At 45.4% G+C, this 18010-nt stretch overlaps 1 long non-coding RNA gene across 1 annotated transcript; it reads left to right on the top strand.

The window, feature by feature from the left end:
- The first annotated feature begins 15920 nt into the window (after positions 1-15920).
- LOC123186325 (uncharacterized) lies at positions 15921-17483 on the top strand. The gene is made up of 2 exons (XR_006493610.1): positions 15921-16596; positions 16964-17483. It is a non-coding gene; the product is annotated as an uncharacterized lncRNA (long non-coding RNA).
- The last annotated feature ends 527 nt before the right edge of the window (positions 17484-18010 follow it).

Raw genomic sequence — 18010 nt, 5'->3', positions numbered from 1 at the left:
GGCACTTAAACTCTCCACAAAACTTGCATCGACATTGATCTTGATATGGCCAAAAGGAGGCGGCCGCCACACCTCTCTGGGCCTCACAACAATATTACTTGCACGAAAACCAGCCACCACCTCTTTTCCTTTGTCATTGGTGATTACCTCATTTGTAGGCTGACACGACGAAAATGCCGACCAGTAACTTTCCAGAAACATGGCGGATCCTTTAACAGTTTCTTTTCCTTCCCCAAAAATCAAATCATTCCTCAAGTGGCAAGCTCGCCAGAAAAGAAACAAGACGTGCTCCCTTTGCGAACAACTTAACTCGTCTAAAAGAATAAGCAACCAGTCAGGCCCAGAATAATTGAAAGCCTCTTCCCTTGGCAGATTCCACACTTTCCTCAACGCCAAACAAAGTGCACGAGTCTTTGGGCAAGAAAAGAGAGCGTGGAAGGTACTCTCATCCTCAACCCCGCAGATAGAGCAAGTATGAATGGTAGCTTGATGATGTAAAACTCTATTAACCTGAACCGTCAGGCTATCAGATGTTGCACGACATCCAAAGATTCTAATCTTTTGTGGAACACTGGCCTTCTAGATAATATCTCATAATCTCCTTTCTTCGTTAATAGCAGTACTGGATTGCCCACCATTCTCTTTCTGATCCTTAAGCTTTAGCGCCAGACTGTATGCACTTTGCATTGAAAATAATCCATTCTTTTCAAAATGCCAAGCAATGAAATCACCATCCCCTGGGGATTGAATTCAGAACTTCAATATCTCTTCCGCGTCATGATGATAAAGAAGATGCCTAATGATATTATCGTCCCAATCCCTAGACCCGCTCTTGAATAAATCTGAAACCCATTTTAGTCTTGATCTGTTCTTCTTGCCAGAGATTTTGAGGCCAGAAATCCTTGGAAGCCAATTGTCCCTCCAGATATTGATATTCCCTCCATCAACCACCCTCCAAATGACACCAATTTTAAGGAGTTCCAGACCATGCATAATACCTTGCCAAGTCACTGAGGTTGACCGAGGAAAAACCCTGTCAAGAAGTTGCCCTTGAGGATAATATTTTGCCTTCATTACCTTAGCACATAACGAGTCCGGGTTAACCAGTAAACGTCAAGCTTGTTTTGCCAGAAGAGCTTGATTAAATAACCTCAGGTCACGGAAGCCCATTCCACCCGCACCCTTTGGTCGCATTAATTTATCCCAAGCCAACCAATGGGTTTTTCTCCTATCCTCCTCATCGCCCCACCAAAAATTTCTTATAATCTGCGATAAATCCTCACAAAGAGAAGCAGGAAATTTAAAAATACCCATGGCGTACACCGGGAGAGCCTGAATTACTGACTTAATAAGGTCTTCTTTCACCACGCTTGAAGCATATTTATCAATTCAGTCAAAGAGACGTTTCACTGCCTTTTCCTTAGTAGACTGGAATCTACCAGCTTTCATTCTTCCTTGGGGAATAGAAAGGCCAAGATATTTATCCTGAAAACCCTTCGCAGTAATCTTTAATATGACCATTGTAGACACTTGGTTTTCCATACTGCATGACTTCCCAAACATAATCGAACATTTATCTGGACTGAGTAACTGACCAGTTCCCTTCTCGTACATATTCAAAATATTTTTGATGGTCATAGCTTGATCAATGGATCATTTGAAGAATAATAATAGACTATTATCGGCAAATAATAAATGAGAGATACCTGGAGCATTTTTGTTCAGCCTGAAATCCTTGAGGGTACCATTCACGCAAGCATTCTGGAGCAACAACGAAAGTGCTTCTGCCACAAACAAGAATAAGTATGGGGATAACGAATCACTTTGCCTTAGTCCACAAGAGGGGGAGAACGTCTCCAACAGCTGCCCATTCAAACGCACAACAAACTTCACAGTCGTAACACATGTCATAATCCAATTAATCCACATAGATGCAAAGTCCATATATTAAAAAAATTTGCAAGGTCATATTATTTTGCAACTTGGAGTTGATTCGACTCTTCAGTATGAATCATAGTGCTGAAGTTCAGCTTTGCCCATATATTAAATTTGTCACGTATAGTATCTTCTTTCCGGCTTGTGTTTGTATATACGTATGTAGTATGTAATATACTCCCTCCATCCCCATAATATAAGACGAACAAAGGAGGTAGTAGTCTATATGTGAATCTTGTTCTCATGAAAAAATAATAATCATATACGAATCCGGCAGGGCCGGCCATGTGTTTTGGGAGGCCCTAGGCGAACTCGATGACATGGGCCCCTGTATATTAAAAGTAAATTTTGAACCACGCATCGTTAGTTTGAAATTTGACTATAATAATTGTTAGACAATCCCATTTTACGGCAGAGACACTAAAAAGATAGCAAAGTAAATCTAACATGACATGATTACCTAAAAAAGAAATAAATTCGACTAACTCTATCGACAAGAATAATACGCGTTTCTACATGCAAAGTCATTAAGGGCAATATTAAGATCAACATTGTCCAAGATATCCTTCTCAATGCAGAGTAACTTCTTATAATTTGACCTCAAATAATTTTTCGGTAGTTTCAGTTCAGAGTAACTTCTTATAGCTGTGGCTTTAACATTACTTGAAGATGTAAAGTACTTTGTCAAAGATCCTTTCAGTGGTTGGATTTTCAGATCACTTTGTTTCTCCTTTTTTAGCACCGACGAATGCTTGTTAGGCAATATGGCAGGATATTGTCCTCAAATTGTGGAGTAAAGAGTATAGAAAGAATTAGAAATTTATAGATCGGATGATCAAAACCCTAGACATGTATACAAAATGACAAAAAATTAAGATGGTTGAATACATAGTGTGAAAGATTAAATTAGAAAATTATACATCAAAAATTTAGTGGGGTAAATCATGGACGAATAGTTGAATATACGTACTAAAGAAAGTAAGAAACGACTGAAATTGTGAGATGGACGAATGGATCAGGAACATGGATAATGGATACATACTGTCCTGCGCTCATATACGTATAACGTATTGCCGGAAGGCCGGTTACCGGACAGCTGTATGCAGCGGCGACAACGAGCGCCGAACACCCGAGGCGCCAAGCGAGGAGCGGCGGAGCGACGAGCCGATGAGACGGCGAAGACGAACCGAGGAGCGATGAAAAGGAAAAGGCAGATCTTTCCGATTAATTTGTTTCACACGTACGCGTACGCCATGCGGCCGTGACTAGCGTGCACGGCGCTTCGCTACCTAGCTATCTGATGGGCGGAGCTCATTTTTTTTATTCTCTCATAATTTTTTCCTTATCAAATTTTTTGCTGGGCTATATTATATATGTGTACTACGGTATGGGCCCCCTCCGGCCTGGGCCCTGGGCTGTCGCCCCTTCGGCCCCAACCACACCTTACACAATTCATCACCAACACCTACTTTAGCTAATTTATGCGCGGCAATATTAGCAGAACGCCGAACCCAAGAAATCTTGTACTCGACGAAGGACCCAAGAAGAGCTTTCACCTCCTCAATCCAAGGGCCGTTAGCCGACAAATTCCTCGTTGAATGTTTCAGCATATTCACCACAGCTTGAGCATCCAACTCCAGATGAACTCTTGTTGCGTTAATGTCTGCTGCTACCTGCAAAGCACGTCGACACGCCAAGACCTCAGTAGCTTCCAGATCCACAATGTTTGGAAAATGATGACAGGTAGCTGCCAGAAAGGCACCATTGTGATCTCTAAGAACTGCTCCTCCTCCTCCTTTCGCTCCAAATTTTGACACTGCACCGTCTGAGTTTACTTTAACCCATCCCTCGTCAGGAGGCTCCCAGCGCTGTGGTTCTTGCCTAACAGGCGCACCCGGCTTTTGTGGATGTATCTCCCTCCATTCCTTCATGTGGGAAAAAACAGAGTTCATTATTTCATGTGCTGTGGCGATCGGCTTACCATCTCGAGCATCATTCCGAGCGAGCCAGAGGCCATACACCGAATGCACCATAACCTCTCGGTCTTCATTAGATGCCCCGGCAAACCAATCGAGGAGCCAGCGAGCTAGAGCACTCTCCGAGTCCGTCGTGCACGGTGGGATCGCCACCGCAACTCCCTTCTCTGAGTGGAAGAGCTGCCAGAACCTTGTTGAATGTTGGCATGCCCAAAACCGGTGATAGTTGGTTTCTTCTCTTCCGCATGCCACACAAAAAACACCCGGTTTAATCCGTCGTCGATGTAGTTCGAACCCCACAGCCAGCCCATTTTTAATCAAACGCCACATATGAATCTTTGCTTTTGCCGGTGCACATGTGTCCCACAGCGCCATGAACCCCTTGTGTGCAGTCACCGTATCAGAGGACTCCGGCTGTCCAGTCCTCGTTCTTCCCATCGCCTTTCTCAGGTGGTATGCAGATTTGACAGTAAAACACCCATTTTTTGTGTAGTTGCAAGCCATGTAATCCTGTTCTTCCGGACCCCCAATAGCGATGTGTTTGATATCCGCTGCATCAGTCGGACTAAACATGGCATCCACCTTTGCTGCATCCCATGAACGGCCGTCGGGAGTTAACAAATCTGCCACCCTTGTCACACCGGGTATGAAGAGTTGGCCCAATGGCTTCAAACTTCCCTGCCTCGGAATCCAGTTATCGTGATGAATATTCACCTTCGACTCGTCTCCTATGCGCCATATTGTTCCTTCCCTTAAGAGATCTCTCCCATGCAGCACACTGCGGAAGGTGTAGGAGGCGTTGGAAGGGCATGTGGCCGTCATGATAGATTGCTCCTTGAAATAGCGGGCCTTGAGAACCCTTGCGCGTAGTGAGTTCGGTTCTTGCAAAATCCTCCATGCTTGTTTTGCTAGCAATGCTTGGTTGAAGCCCTCTGGATCCCGAAACCCCTAAACCCCCAACTCTTTTTGCAGCACACATTTTTTGCCAAGAGATCCAATGTACTTTCCTTTCACCATTTGATTCACCCACCAGAATTTTGAAGAGATCGAAGTCAGATTCCGGCACGTTTTCTTAGTGAGCTGAAAACAACTCATGGTGAAAGTAGGTACAGCTTGGAGTCCGGATTTCACCAAAACCTCCTTCGCCGCTTTGGACAAACCTTGGCCCTTATAGCCACTCACTTTTGACTTGGAACTTTCCGTCACATACTTGAAAGTGCCCTCCTTTGAACGACCAATCAGTGTTGGCAGCCCAAGATAGCGTTCACTTAGAGCTTCTGAATCGATTCCAAGTGCACTCTTCAACTCTGCCTTTGTATTCTCTCCACACCCCTTGCCAAAAAATATTGAGGATTTCTGTAAATTCACACGTTGCCCCGAAGCCGCTTCATAACTATTTAAAATCTCCTTTAAGGCCACCATATTGTCCCTCGATCCTTCCAGAAAAACTATGCTGTCGTCCACAAAAAGGAGGTGAGTTACATGGGGGCCAGTGCTCCCAAACGTCACCCCTTTGATCTTGGCGTCTTCTTGTGCCCTCTTCAGCAGCGCCGAGAAACCCTCAACACAAAAGAGAAAGAGGTATAGAGAGAGCGGGTCACCCTGTCGTAGCCCCCGTGATGGTGAAAACCTCCTGGAGCAAGCACCATTCAACTTGACAGAGAAATTAGCTGTGGTGACACATCTCATGATCATCATAATCCATCGTGGTGCAAAACCAAACTGCTCTAACATCTGTCGCAAAAACACCCATTCTACCCTATCATATGCCTTCATCATGTCCAGTTTTACCGCGCACAACGGTTTCTTCCTTTTCCTAGTCCGTATTGCATGAACACACTCATACGCAACAAGGACATTGTCAGTGATGAGACGACCCGGTACAAACGCGCTTTGCTCCTCTGAGATAAGAATGGGGAGAATGCCTTTCAATCTATTTGCCAAAACTTTGGTAGCAATCTTATAAAGCACGTTACACAGACTAATTGGTCTGAACTGAGACAACAACTCCGATGAGTTGGTCTTAGGAATCATAACAATGACCGTATCATTAAAGTCCTCCGGGGCGGCCACACCACCCAAGAAATCCCTCACAGCCCGACACACATCATCACGGACCTGCGGCCAGTGCCGCTGGTAGAAAAGAGCCGGGAGCCCGTCAGGACCGGGCGCCTTCGTTGGCCCCATTTGGAACAGAGCTGCATGTATCTCGTCATCAGTGATAGGGGCGGTAAGCGCGTCGTTCATGTCCGGAGAGACCACTTGATGAATATTCTGTAACAATGCATTGGCACCTCACGTACCATCCGAGGTAAACAGCCCCTCGTAGAAAGCTGCCGCCATTTCTCTCATTTGTTCATCCACTGTACATCTAGTTCCATCCTCCCTTCGAAGGGCTTTGATTGTGTTTTTCTTTTTCCTATGAGTTGCACGGCTCTGAAAATATTTTGTGTTCTGATCTCCCGCACTTAACCAGTCAACACGTGACCTCTGCTTATACATAATCTCCTCACATGTATAGATTTCCTTAAGCTGCGCTTCAATCTCACGGACCTCCAGTGAGTGTCCGGTCGAAAGAGCTCTCACCTTGGCATCACTCAGCTGTCCTTTTAACTTTGCAATCTGCCTTCTGATCGAGCCAAATACTTCCTGTGCCCACCTTTGCATCGCCCCCGTCGTGCCTTTGAGTCTTTGCCACACAGCAGCTATACCTTGGTCGCCCGTTTGTGTTGCCTCCCACGCTTCCTCAAACATTTCTTGATATGTTTCGTGGCGAGTCCAAGCTTCCTCAAATCTGAAAGCTCTATCTCTTGGCCCATCCTGACGCGGAGCCGTCTCCAGTGCCCGGACCAGCAAAGCTTGGTGGTCAGACTCTTCGGTCATGATGTGCTCAACTGCTGTCTCCGGGAACATCCGTAAGAAGGAATCAGTACAGGTGGCTCGATCTAACCGCACCTGAATATTTTCCACACCATCCCTCTTATTATCCCATGTATATTGATAGCCCGAGAACCCCAAGTCTGCCAAGCCACAATCAGCAAGACAGTCGCGAAAATCTTCCATTTGCATGAAAGGTCTTGGGTTACCGCCAATCTGGTCAGAAAGAAACAATGCTTCATTATAATCACCCATGCAAATTCACGGCAGATCGTCTTGAGCTCGCAAGTATCTAATAGCATCCCATGATTTCTTGCGTAGTTCCGTTCGAGGTTCCCCGTAGAATCCAGTGATCCTACAAGTTTTTCCCTCCCACATCACCTCTGCATCAATAAAGTACTGGCTCCATGGACGAACGGTAACTTGAAGATGATCTCTCCACCATAGAGCCAGACCCCCACTCCTCCCATGACAGTCTACCGCTACCCCTCGATTAAATCCCATGCTCCACTGGAGTCGCTCCATTGCTCTCGCCGTTTTCTTTGTTTCACAAAGAAAAACCACCGCTGGGTTGTAGGACCGTATCAGATCTCTTAATTCGCCAACTGTCGAGTCCAACCCCAAGCCTCGACAGTTCCAGGCCAGAAGATTCATGGCGTCCGGCGGCCTTGCCTGGCAGGGACCGCCGCTTCGTCGTGTTGCTCAGAGATACGATCAAACACAGAAGAGGTTTTTTGCCTCGTCTCGCGAATGAAGATATCATTACCAACCTGCCTGTCCATGTCTCCTTTAACCACCCACTGCTGTTTCGGCCACCTCTTCCTTTCTCCTTTGAATTCATGTCTTGGGCTAAGAGGGGGACGCTGTTCCGTATAGTTCCCAGACCTAGGTTGGCGCATATAGTATCCCTGCCTGCGTTCTCGCCCTCTGAATCTGTCCGAGCTCTCAGCAGCATCATTGTTACGCGAATCCTGCTGCTTGTACTTATTTCTAATATCCGCCTGCTTCTCCTGCTGTTGCTACCTCAGTTCAGATCGCAACACTCTCTCCCGTCTCAGCTCCAAGTCATCACGAAGGTCCCATTCCCGGGATGCATTCTCACCATGCCTTTGTGTGTTTGGACTTGAAACACCCTCATATTCTCCTCTACCGCCCCCACCAGTGTGGGATGCAGCCGGGGAAGTGAACTCCCTTTGCAGGTTACGTTTGGTGGGAAGATCGCGGACTGTTCCGGTCTTCCTTCCGTTCCTTTCGCCGTCGCTCGACCTCACACTCCCATAGCTATTGGCACTTCCAGAAGGGGCACGGTGAGATCCCTCTTTTGGTCCCGATGAACGCCCCGGCGAGGCCCTGAGCCACTCTCCCCACTGCTGATCCGGCTCCACGGCCGGAGTGCACCCACCTGCGCCATGAACAAGCCTACCACACTCAAAGCAGAAGTGTGGGATCCTTTCGTACTTAAAATCAAACCATGTTTGCTCCAGGTCATCTTCATCCTTCTTAAGATAGAAACCCCTCACTAACGGCTCAAAGACAGAGTTTAGCTCTGAAACGCAGTTCGGAGCCCTTCGCAAAGCCATCTTTCTCTACATCCACATGCACGATCTTGCCCAGCCAATTTCCAAGTGCTTCCCCAAAAGCCTTCGAGCGTTTTTCCAGGGACAGATCGTTGACCCTAACCCACATATCCACTATTTCGAAAGTCATCTCCGACGGTCTAGTTACACCATCATAATCCTTGAGAATTAGAACATTGAAGTCAAATTGCCATGGGCCGTTGTTTAGGGCGTGTCTCCAATCTCCTTCACTTCCGAACGCCACCGAGAAAAGATTTCTCCCAATGATCTTGAACTGGGCTTCCCTATGAAGCCCCCACGCCCTTGCCATTGACATCTCCAAAGCTCGCTTATTCATCGGGCGGGGGGAAAAAGCTTTCCCAATCGCCGACCACTTCGGCAGATGCGCATGTTCCTGTTTAGATTCCTTGAAGACAAACCCCTTAGACTCCTTCTCCGTTAGCACCAGACCACCCAGCCGAGCCGTCAGTCCCGGCGAGATCACCGTCGCTTTTCCATCTACTGGAGATACAGAATTGTTCCTGCTGTGAGAGCCCAGTGGCGTTCTCATCGATCCAGCGGGTGTCTCCTTCTGTGGCGGCGGTCTTGGTGTTGCCGTCGACGTTCCCTGCGGTTGCGGCCCCGGCGTCCCCACCTCCGTTGCAGCTTTCGTGGCGCTCCGCGGCGCCGCAACTCCTTCCTTCGTCCTCTCCGCCATGGTCTTCCCACCGGAGAGATAGCGTCACACCGACCCACATGCTCAGAATCGCCGTCGATCCCTCCCGTGCCGCCGGAAAAACAACCACCACTGCTCGCAAAACCCTAACCCTAGCTCTCGCGACGATCGCCTTGCGATCGCCCCAATCGCCCCTCCGTGTTTTACGTACGAGGTGGACCCATGTTTTAAGTATACTAGTACAAATGCCCGTGCGTTGCACCGGGCGAGAAAATGGGGACGGCCTGCTTCATGTGCCAAAAAACGTGTATTCGTCACAACATTATTGAGCAATTAATAAAGCGTGTGGCTAGCCTAAAAAACCTGCTTCATGTGCCATTGTGCATCAATTTCTTATACCCAATTTTAATAAATGTCGATGATAAGGTTAAACATGGAAAAATTCTTATCTTTGATAAAAGTTAACGTTTACATAAAAATCGGAACACTTTTTTAAGATTATTTAACATTTTTAGTAAATTGGAACATTTCTCTAAAAAGGAATTTTTTTAACAGATGTTTTTTTACAAAATGTTTTGTCTTTTTGAAAATTATATAATATTTGTATTTTTTTGCACTATTTGGGCTTGGAGCAAACATAAGGACTTGCCTACTCAAACACGCACGCTCTCAGAAAAAGAAGACACTCTCGTTGCGAGATGAACTGCACTCATTGTCTCTCTTTCCGTTCCCCATCTCATTATCCCTTGTAAACGAATAATTGACCCTCTTCATTTAATTTCCCATGCGTCGCAACATGAACCGTAACATAATTTGCATGTTTGAAAAGCCGCCCGGGATTGAGATATCTTGCTAAAGCAAATGCATAAATAAATTCGGGTGTTGTTGCTCCATGTAGTCCCCTTGTGCTGCCTTGCTGAAGAATGAAGAATTAACTGTGATATAATTTGCATGTTTGAAAAACTTGACTGAGATTCAGTCATCTAGTCTATAGCAAATACGTAACTCAACGCCTCACTATGATATGGATAAACCTTATGGCCCTCTTAAACACAAACAATGATAATTCTTGTGGGGTCTTCTCTCACATAGAGTGTGAGAATTGCAAGAGCAAGACAAATAATCGTACAGAAAATCAGAGCTAGTCATGATCCACCCACCCAGTTGCTTTGTTGGCTTCATGTATTTGCTCACCTCTCAACAAAGCGACCTCTATAACATTGTACTCCCCCAAGTAGTGTTCCTCTATGTCGTCTCAGTGTTTCATTCGAGTTTTTTTTCCGCTATTATTCACCAATGAACATAGAAAGGGGTCACCAAAGGTATCTTCAGATATAACTTATCCAGGGCCATCAGTCATGGTATAAGCATCCAAAGGTACATTTGGATAGAACTTATATACAACAAATAGAGTCAACCAGAAGGTGTCTTCAGATATAAAGCCATGTAAAAATTTGTCACCCTGGAAAAATATTGCATGCTTGAGAGATCTGTATGCACGTTTCCATCTCTGTTTACAATTTGCGACGATGTGAGCATGGTCTATGTTACAGTAAAAGAAAGCGAAGAAAAATTGTACCGGAACAGATGACCTTTGTACAGGAAGGAAAACTAACCATGAATAGATTAGCTTTAAGTCACATGATGGGGAAAGGTAGATTTACCATTTGGAAAAAATAGTTCTTATTAGCACTAAGACTCACATCAGGCATAAAAGATAAGGAATGCCAACAGAAGCACCACAATTTGAGTCGAAACCTGACATGGGTAATAGACGATTACTTTTGCTTGAAAAAAATATACCAAAGCTTCCATTGGTCACTGAAACTTCTCCGGGCAGAATATATGGTCCAACAGAAAGCTACACTATCGGCAGTTATTCAAGCTCATCCATGTTATCTGTTTTGCATCTTCTCTGAAATTAAGGACATTGCTCGCATAATTGGTCCATCAATCACCCGCTGCTAAGTGAAAAATAATTGAACAACTGAAGTGGGGCCACACACTCTATATTAGATAGCATATCGAACAATACCAAATGTACCAAAACTCAATGAGAAAGAAACAGAGGTAGACATGAACATTTAAAAGTTTAAACAGCATGCACTTTACAAGAAAAATTGGACTGGTCTCTCTTGTCATTATCTTTCAAGTAGATTCCTTATCTTTCAACAGATTAACAGATTCAGATTCTACTACATATATCTGACAATGCATTTTCTTATGAGTCCTGCTACTACAGACTTGAGCTCCTTATTCCGAGGTAGTGAAGAAAAATTGGATTGGTCTCTCATGTCTGATATTATAGTAGATTGATTAACACTCTTGCCTAACATGCTGAATTCTACACATGAAAAAGCATCACCTCGAGGGTCAATTCTAGACATGAAAAAGCATCACCTAGAGGGTCTGAAAATTAACGCAATGTATGGATTTGGATGATGATTGACGCTCTGTGCATACATGGCTGAATCAAATGTTGGACCTGGCCGGTGTCTACTCTGCTCACGGTGCTTGTTAACAGGGGTCAAGTGGAAGTATACCTCTGGTGTAGACTCCGTAGGCGACATTGGAGTGCTGGACGGATGTTTGTGTACCTCCGGCGAACTCGGAGCTTCTTCCTCCTGTGACGCTCTTGACTGTCGTATCTGAAACTGATGAGAATTTTGTTTGCAACCAATTAGGCGATGATATGGAAACTGATGTACCCACTCAACAATTGGAAAAGGAGGCCATGGATCTTCAGAACGAAGAGCAAAACAAGATGGTTGAGGACCAGTGTAGATGGTTGAGGACCAGTGTCAGGAAGATGCAGCAGAAACTGCACCAGTTTCCTCTGACGAGCAAGACGGTAGCACTGAAGAAATAGAAAGAAGAGGCCATGGATCCTCATAACGTGTTAACATGGTTCAAGGGGAAGCATACCTCTGGTGTAGAGTGTAGACACCGCAGGAGACATTGGCGAACTCTGAGCTCCTTCCTGCTGCGAACTCGGCGGAAACATTGGATGTTTCGTCGACAATTAACGTGATGGAGATTCCAGCGTAGTACTCTTCCTTCTTATAGCAAAAAAGAACAACCCGGGTCAAACACTCGATTGAGTTTTGTTGGACAAGGACACGGTCTGCATCATCTAATCGTAATCGGATCCCCTTATGTACATGTCTGCATTTGGTCTACTGCTAAGGTTTCATCACCGTGCTTCTTCCTGATCCTGCCCCCTCTTGCGCAGCTCTTGCTTTCCTGGATCTTCCTCAGCCACTGTACAAGAGATGGTTGTGGAATGGATGTTGAAGACCGAGTACCCGCGCTCGGCCCAGCTCTCGACAGACACCGAGGGAGCTGGCAATGCGCGCTCCTAGTCGCCGCTGGCATACATGAGCTGGTGGAGACGCCGGTCAGCGTGCGGGATGGAGCCGGCGGGGACGGCAGCCACGGCGCCCCCGCTGGCTTCCGAGTCTCCGCGGAGGAGGGGGGCGAGGCGGGCCTCAATGCGCTCCACACCGGCGGCGGCCACATCCTCGTCCCACAGGTAGACCAGCACGACGAACACCTCGGAGATGAGCCCCGTGCGGTCGGCGCCTGTCAGCTCAAGCACGGTGGCCGTGGCCGCCGCCGGCAACGCCGTTTGTTCGCACGGAGAGGCGAGGTCGAGGAGGAGGCCGGGGTTGCGGAAGACGGCGGCGTGGCGTGGCTGGGGCCTCGGGGTAGCGCGCGTAGAGGTGCGACGGTCGCTGTTTATGGTCGCCGGCGACAGCGTGTGGCGAGTGGCCGCCGGAGCGGTGCAAGGAGGCGCGAGGCGCGGGCACAGGAGCTCGGGCGTGAGCGCGCCTCTCCGCACCGTCCATCCTCCCGGCGAGCGCACTCCATCCTCCCGCGCGAGGCACGGCGGCCGCCGGCGCACGACGGAATGGGCGTAGCCGCCGGCGCAGAGTGGATAAGAGAAGGAAAGGACTGCGGACTGAATTGAAATGCCTATAGGTCTTTTTTTGTAAAAGTGAAACGTTTTCTCTTGGTGCCACTAAAACAGGGACTGTGGGTTGATTTCCTGTAAACCGAGGGGGCTTTTTGCAAAACAACCACGACGGACGACCAGAAGCAACAGCTGATTTATTAGTAAGGTAAAGATAAAGATTATAAATACCGATCATAGCTTTCCTTCCTCCTTGAAGTTAGCTGCAATCAATCTCTTCTTAATCTCTCCTTAATAATAAAGCGTCGTTCCTCCTTAAAGTTAGCTGCAATCAATCTCTTCTTAATCTCTCCCTAATAATATATATATATTATATATATATATATATATATATATATATATATATATATATATATATAAAGCATAGATTGAGTCTCTGGATTCATCATCGCATAACTTTTGCAAAAAAGTTCTTAAGTATTATGAAAATAAACCCGCCGTCCACTATAGGCCGACCATAATAATAAGGGAAAAAGTCCATTTTAAACCCTGAACTCGTAGACGTTCGGCGAAACGAACCCCCAAATTGAAATCCCGGTCGATTGTACCCTGAACTATGCAATCCCGGTCTAAATCAAACCTTTGAGTCGTTTGGATGGCCGGGATTGCTGGGATTTCGCTGAGCGTACACGCCTCCACCCCGCTGGGCCGGCCCGCTTTATTTTTTTCCGTTAAGAAATAAAAATTCACAACGGGCGCTACAACTTGCTCTGTTGGGCTGGCCCGCTTTTGTTTTTTTGCTAAAAAAAGCGCACGGTGTGCCTTGAACACGTGACCCCGTGCTGTTTTTTTGTTTACAAATATTTGTTCTAAATTAAAACATATAACTGACTTCAAAAAAACATACATTGTACTTTAAAAATGGCGCTGCAATATATACACACTGAGTAGGTAGCTAGTGTGGTTGCCGTCGCTGCTATTTATTCACTTTTTCTAAAAAATCACAATTTAAAATTGTTCAGTGTACAACAAAAAAATGTTCAACGGGTATTTATATGGTTTTTCAGCGCACATCACAAAATTGTTCAATGTGTAGTTAAAAAATCTTCAAATTATATTACAAAAATGTTCAATGTATAAAATTTGTTCATCGTATATCACAAAAATGTATAATATATTTTAAATTATTTCAATGGATATCACAAAAATGTTTGCTGTGTAGTTAAAAATTGTTCATCGTAGACTTAAAAAATGTTCAATGTATATTTAAAAATCGTTCGTCGTATATAATTTTTTGCTCATGTTTTCAATAACTGTTCACGTTTTAACAGTTTTTTTGAGTTTTAAATTTCTTCAAGAAAAAAATGTTCATTTTTTTGAATGAAGATTAAAAAACGGATCTGCCGCTGACCGTACTACTTGAAACTTACGCTGTACTCTATTACCAAGACCAATCGCTAGCTGCCTTGGCTGGCGTTGTTGCTATCCAACGAAAGGTCCTGGGTTCGAATCCAACCAGGCGCACAATTTACAGTTCGTTACATTTCGTTACATTTTTTATCGTACGTGCGCTCGTTTCCTGGCAATGGGCCGGCCCGTTTGCGCGAGCCCCACGCGGAAGCTCTTCTGTTTGACGCTATCCACGATTCTGCCGCAAAAGAGCGATAGAAAAATAAAGATAAGTTTTTTTGAGCAAACAAAAAAAATAAATGGGCTGGCCCAGCGCGGAGGACGGGTGCTCCTTAGCCCACTACCGAGACAAATCCCGGTTCACATTTGTCAGGATTTGATTTAGTTCAGGATTGCATAGTTCAGAGTGCAATCGACCGGGATTTCGATTTGGGATTCGTTTCGCCGAACCCCTACGAGTTTAAGGTTTAAAATGGACTTTTTCCAATAATAAGTGAAAAAAAGTCTCATATGCAGTCCCGTCGTTGACATCGCTATCGCGCACGAGAAGACGAGGGTTCCCTCTGCCCCGCCGCCACGCCCCCATCCTCCTCTCCCCGATTTCACCGGCGCCGGCGTGCTACCGTCTTCCTCCTCTCCCTCTCCGGCGTGCTCTACCCACCACCACGGCGCCACAGACCGCATACTCCTCATGATGCGCCGCATGCGGGCGGCCACGTCTCGCCCGACCGTCCGCCAACACGCCTCCTCCTTTGGGGTCCGGCGAGCGGCATCGGCGGCCACGACGAATCGGCACGTGTGCGGCCACTCTGCTTCGGTTCAGGGGCTACAGACTATGCCGGATTGGCCACCGGCTCAAAGGGGACGCGCGGACGTCCTGGTCCTGCTCCTCCCGACCAAGTTGATGTGGCGCGGGGCGGCGGCCTCAGAGCCTGCGGTGTACGCCTGTTGACGGGGCTCGGGGTGGCTGTGGCTGAATATCACATCTCCTCCTCTTGTCCTCATGCTCTCTGCTTTGTGTCATCTTATCTCTCCGATTCTTCTTTGGCCACATGTGCAGGTGTTTGAGGCAGGAGCGGTGATTAGCATCGGCGAAAGTACTCCGCCCACATCCTGTTTGATGTTATGCTATGACAGACTGGGAATTTTCAGATCCAACTCTTACTACTATTTAGATATTCAGAATGAAAAAACAAGTGTATCTGATGTCGGATCTGCACCTAAAACAAGTGTACATGATGTTCCAAGCTGTCCGTGTTGATGGCCAAAGAGTAGGCGAGGGTCCACTGTTCATTTGATTTCGTGGGGATTATCCAGAACAATGCGATCTGAATTGAAGCCAATCCGATCCAGGTGAAACAGAAGTTGATAGGTTATTCCGGAGACAAGGTGATATATATATATCAAGCGGAAGTCTGTTTGTGTGACTCTGCCTGTATGTTGTCAAGTTGCAAATAGCCTGGTTTTATCAGTTGTTGCTTGATGAGAGACCAACCAGTTTATGCCTGACATTTGTGACTCTACATTTAATGCGGTACAATCGAGAGCTCACCGCATTAGGTACGCTTTAGATACGAAAACTCTCGCTTAGTTTAGTTCCCGTGTAGTGTTAAATTCTGGTGAACTATATTCGTTACAAATGGTAAGCTAAAGCAGATTTAAAAAGATGATAAATTTGCTCAAACCACGTTCAGTTTCAAAACTGACCTGAAGCTACACTCAATGGCCCTATGGATCCTCTCTTTTAAAGAATCTACCTGTTTGTTGCCATTTTGTGGGACTTATAGGAAGAAGACATGAGGTGGAGTACTTCTTAAGATAATCCTACTCAATGCATACTAGAAATTGCTATTTGAAAAAGTTGTTCTGAAGTGACTCTTCAGGGCTTGGGAGGTTGTCAATTTTTGTGTACACGTTACTGTTGTATACTACTAATACAAATTTTGTAGTCTACAAGGGGTCTGCGGTACTTTCATAGTAGCGAATAAAGAATGAATCAAATGGGATTGATTTACTACTATACCTAAATTAGTTACATATATTGCATCTTGTGGATTAACTCTTGGTCACAACTAGGTGTAGTTGATTTTTCAGTTTTGACACACACTTATCTATTTACATAATGTGGTCATATGTTTCATTTTGTGGCTAACCACGTGAAAGTATGTAGGTTCAAACCGATGCTGTGGCCAACACAGATAGTAGCAGTCAAGACAATGACTTTTTGGACGAAGAAGAGTGACTTCATGCAAGGTACTAACTTGATTCGTGAGGACTGCTACCATATGCACACAGAGTTGTTCAAGATTTTTTTTGAAGGTTGAACATTTCTCTTGGGAAGCAAATCTTGCGGCCCATGAGCTTGCTAGGGAAACCAAATTTACTTCTCCTTGAATTTTGTTGGATAATCCACCTAAATAGCATGTACCTTTATTAGTTAATGATGTAACAATCATTGAGTAATAGAAATATTTTTTTGTAAAAATAGACTTATTACTGGCATAGTGATTTTGCAAATTGATGGTTGAACTGAATACTTCGATTTTTTCCTTTTGGTCTTTCCTCCCTGTGTCGATCGCCTAGCAGATATTTGTCTTACCTAACCTTTTGATGAAATCAGGAAATGAGTTCCAATATTGGTGTGACGAGTCCCTTGACTGAAGAAGGAGGAGGAGGACGTCAAGGGAGGCCGCATGAGCCGGCGGTGGCAGCATGAGCCATCACGACGCATCGCTGGGAGGCTCCGGGCGGGGGGCATGAGAGGTGTGACACAAGTGAGGAGGCGAACTAGAGAAGATGAGTAGATCGAGATGGATCATACAAGGATGAAGGGATGTTATAGAGCCGTTAGCCGACGGTGCTAATTTCCTGTGTGTGTCGATGTCGGTTGCCATGCAGTAAATGAAGAGTGTGTGTATGCCTGTGGCACCCTCCATCTTCATATTTGGAGTCCACACAGGCTGGGTGGCCGAGGGGAAGAGTGAGCGATTTTTTTGTTCCGTTTTCTTTGCCTGAGTAGGTGTCTGTGAGGACTCCTCCCCCCAGGCTTGGTGATTTTGGTGATGGTGGTGAGATGGTGGATTCTTTTTTTGCGGGATCCTGTAATATACATAGAAATTTTTGTGAGCTTCTATTTTACATGTGATGATTCATAATTCCATATAGGCATCAGGGGTTGGGTCGTTGCATGCAGAATATGACCATATTCATATCTTTTTAAAACATATACCCCCTTCGTTTTTAAATATAAGTCTTCTTAAAAATTTAAATATGAACTATATAAGAAGTAAAATGAATGAATCTACGTTCTAAAATATATCTATATGTATATTCGTACGTTCATATATTTGTATGTAGTCCGTATTGAAATATCTAAGAAGGCTTATATTTAAAAATGGAGGAAGTATTTCATGTTTTCACTTTTCAGACAGATGGATGGATAATGTCAGTGTTTCGAGAGAGAAAAAGACGGTCGGCACCTACCTACCAAGTTTTTTTATGTGGACAATGTGAATGAGTTTTGTTCACACAATGTCAATTTTTTTTCCGTTGCAACGCACGGGCATATGTCCTAGTCTATCCCTAATTAATAATAAAGCACGGATTGACTCCGTGGGTTCACCGTTACAATACACTTTCTTCTCCTGAAATTACGCTTTTAGTTTCA

Source organism: Triticum aestivum, chromosome 2A (assembly GCF_018294505.1).
Source record: "Triticum aestivum cultivar Chinese Spring chromosome 2A, IWGSC CS RefSeq v2.1, whole genome shotgun sequence".
Taxonomy (NCBI): domain Eukaryota; kingdom Viridiplantae; phylum Streptophyta; class Magnoliopsida; order Poales; family Poaceae; genus Triticum; species Triticum aestivum.
This window is presented reverse-complemented; position numbering and strand designations above follow the sequence as displayed.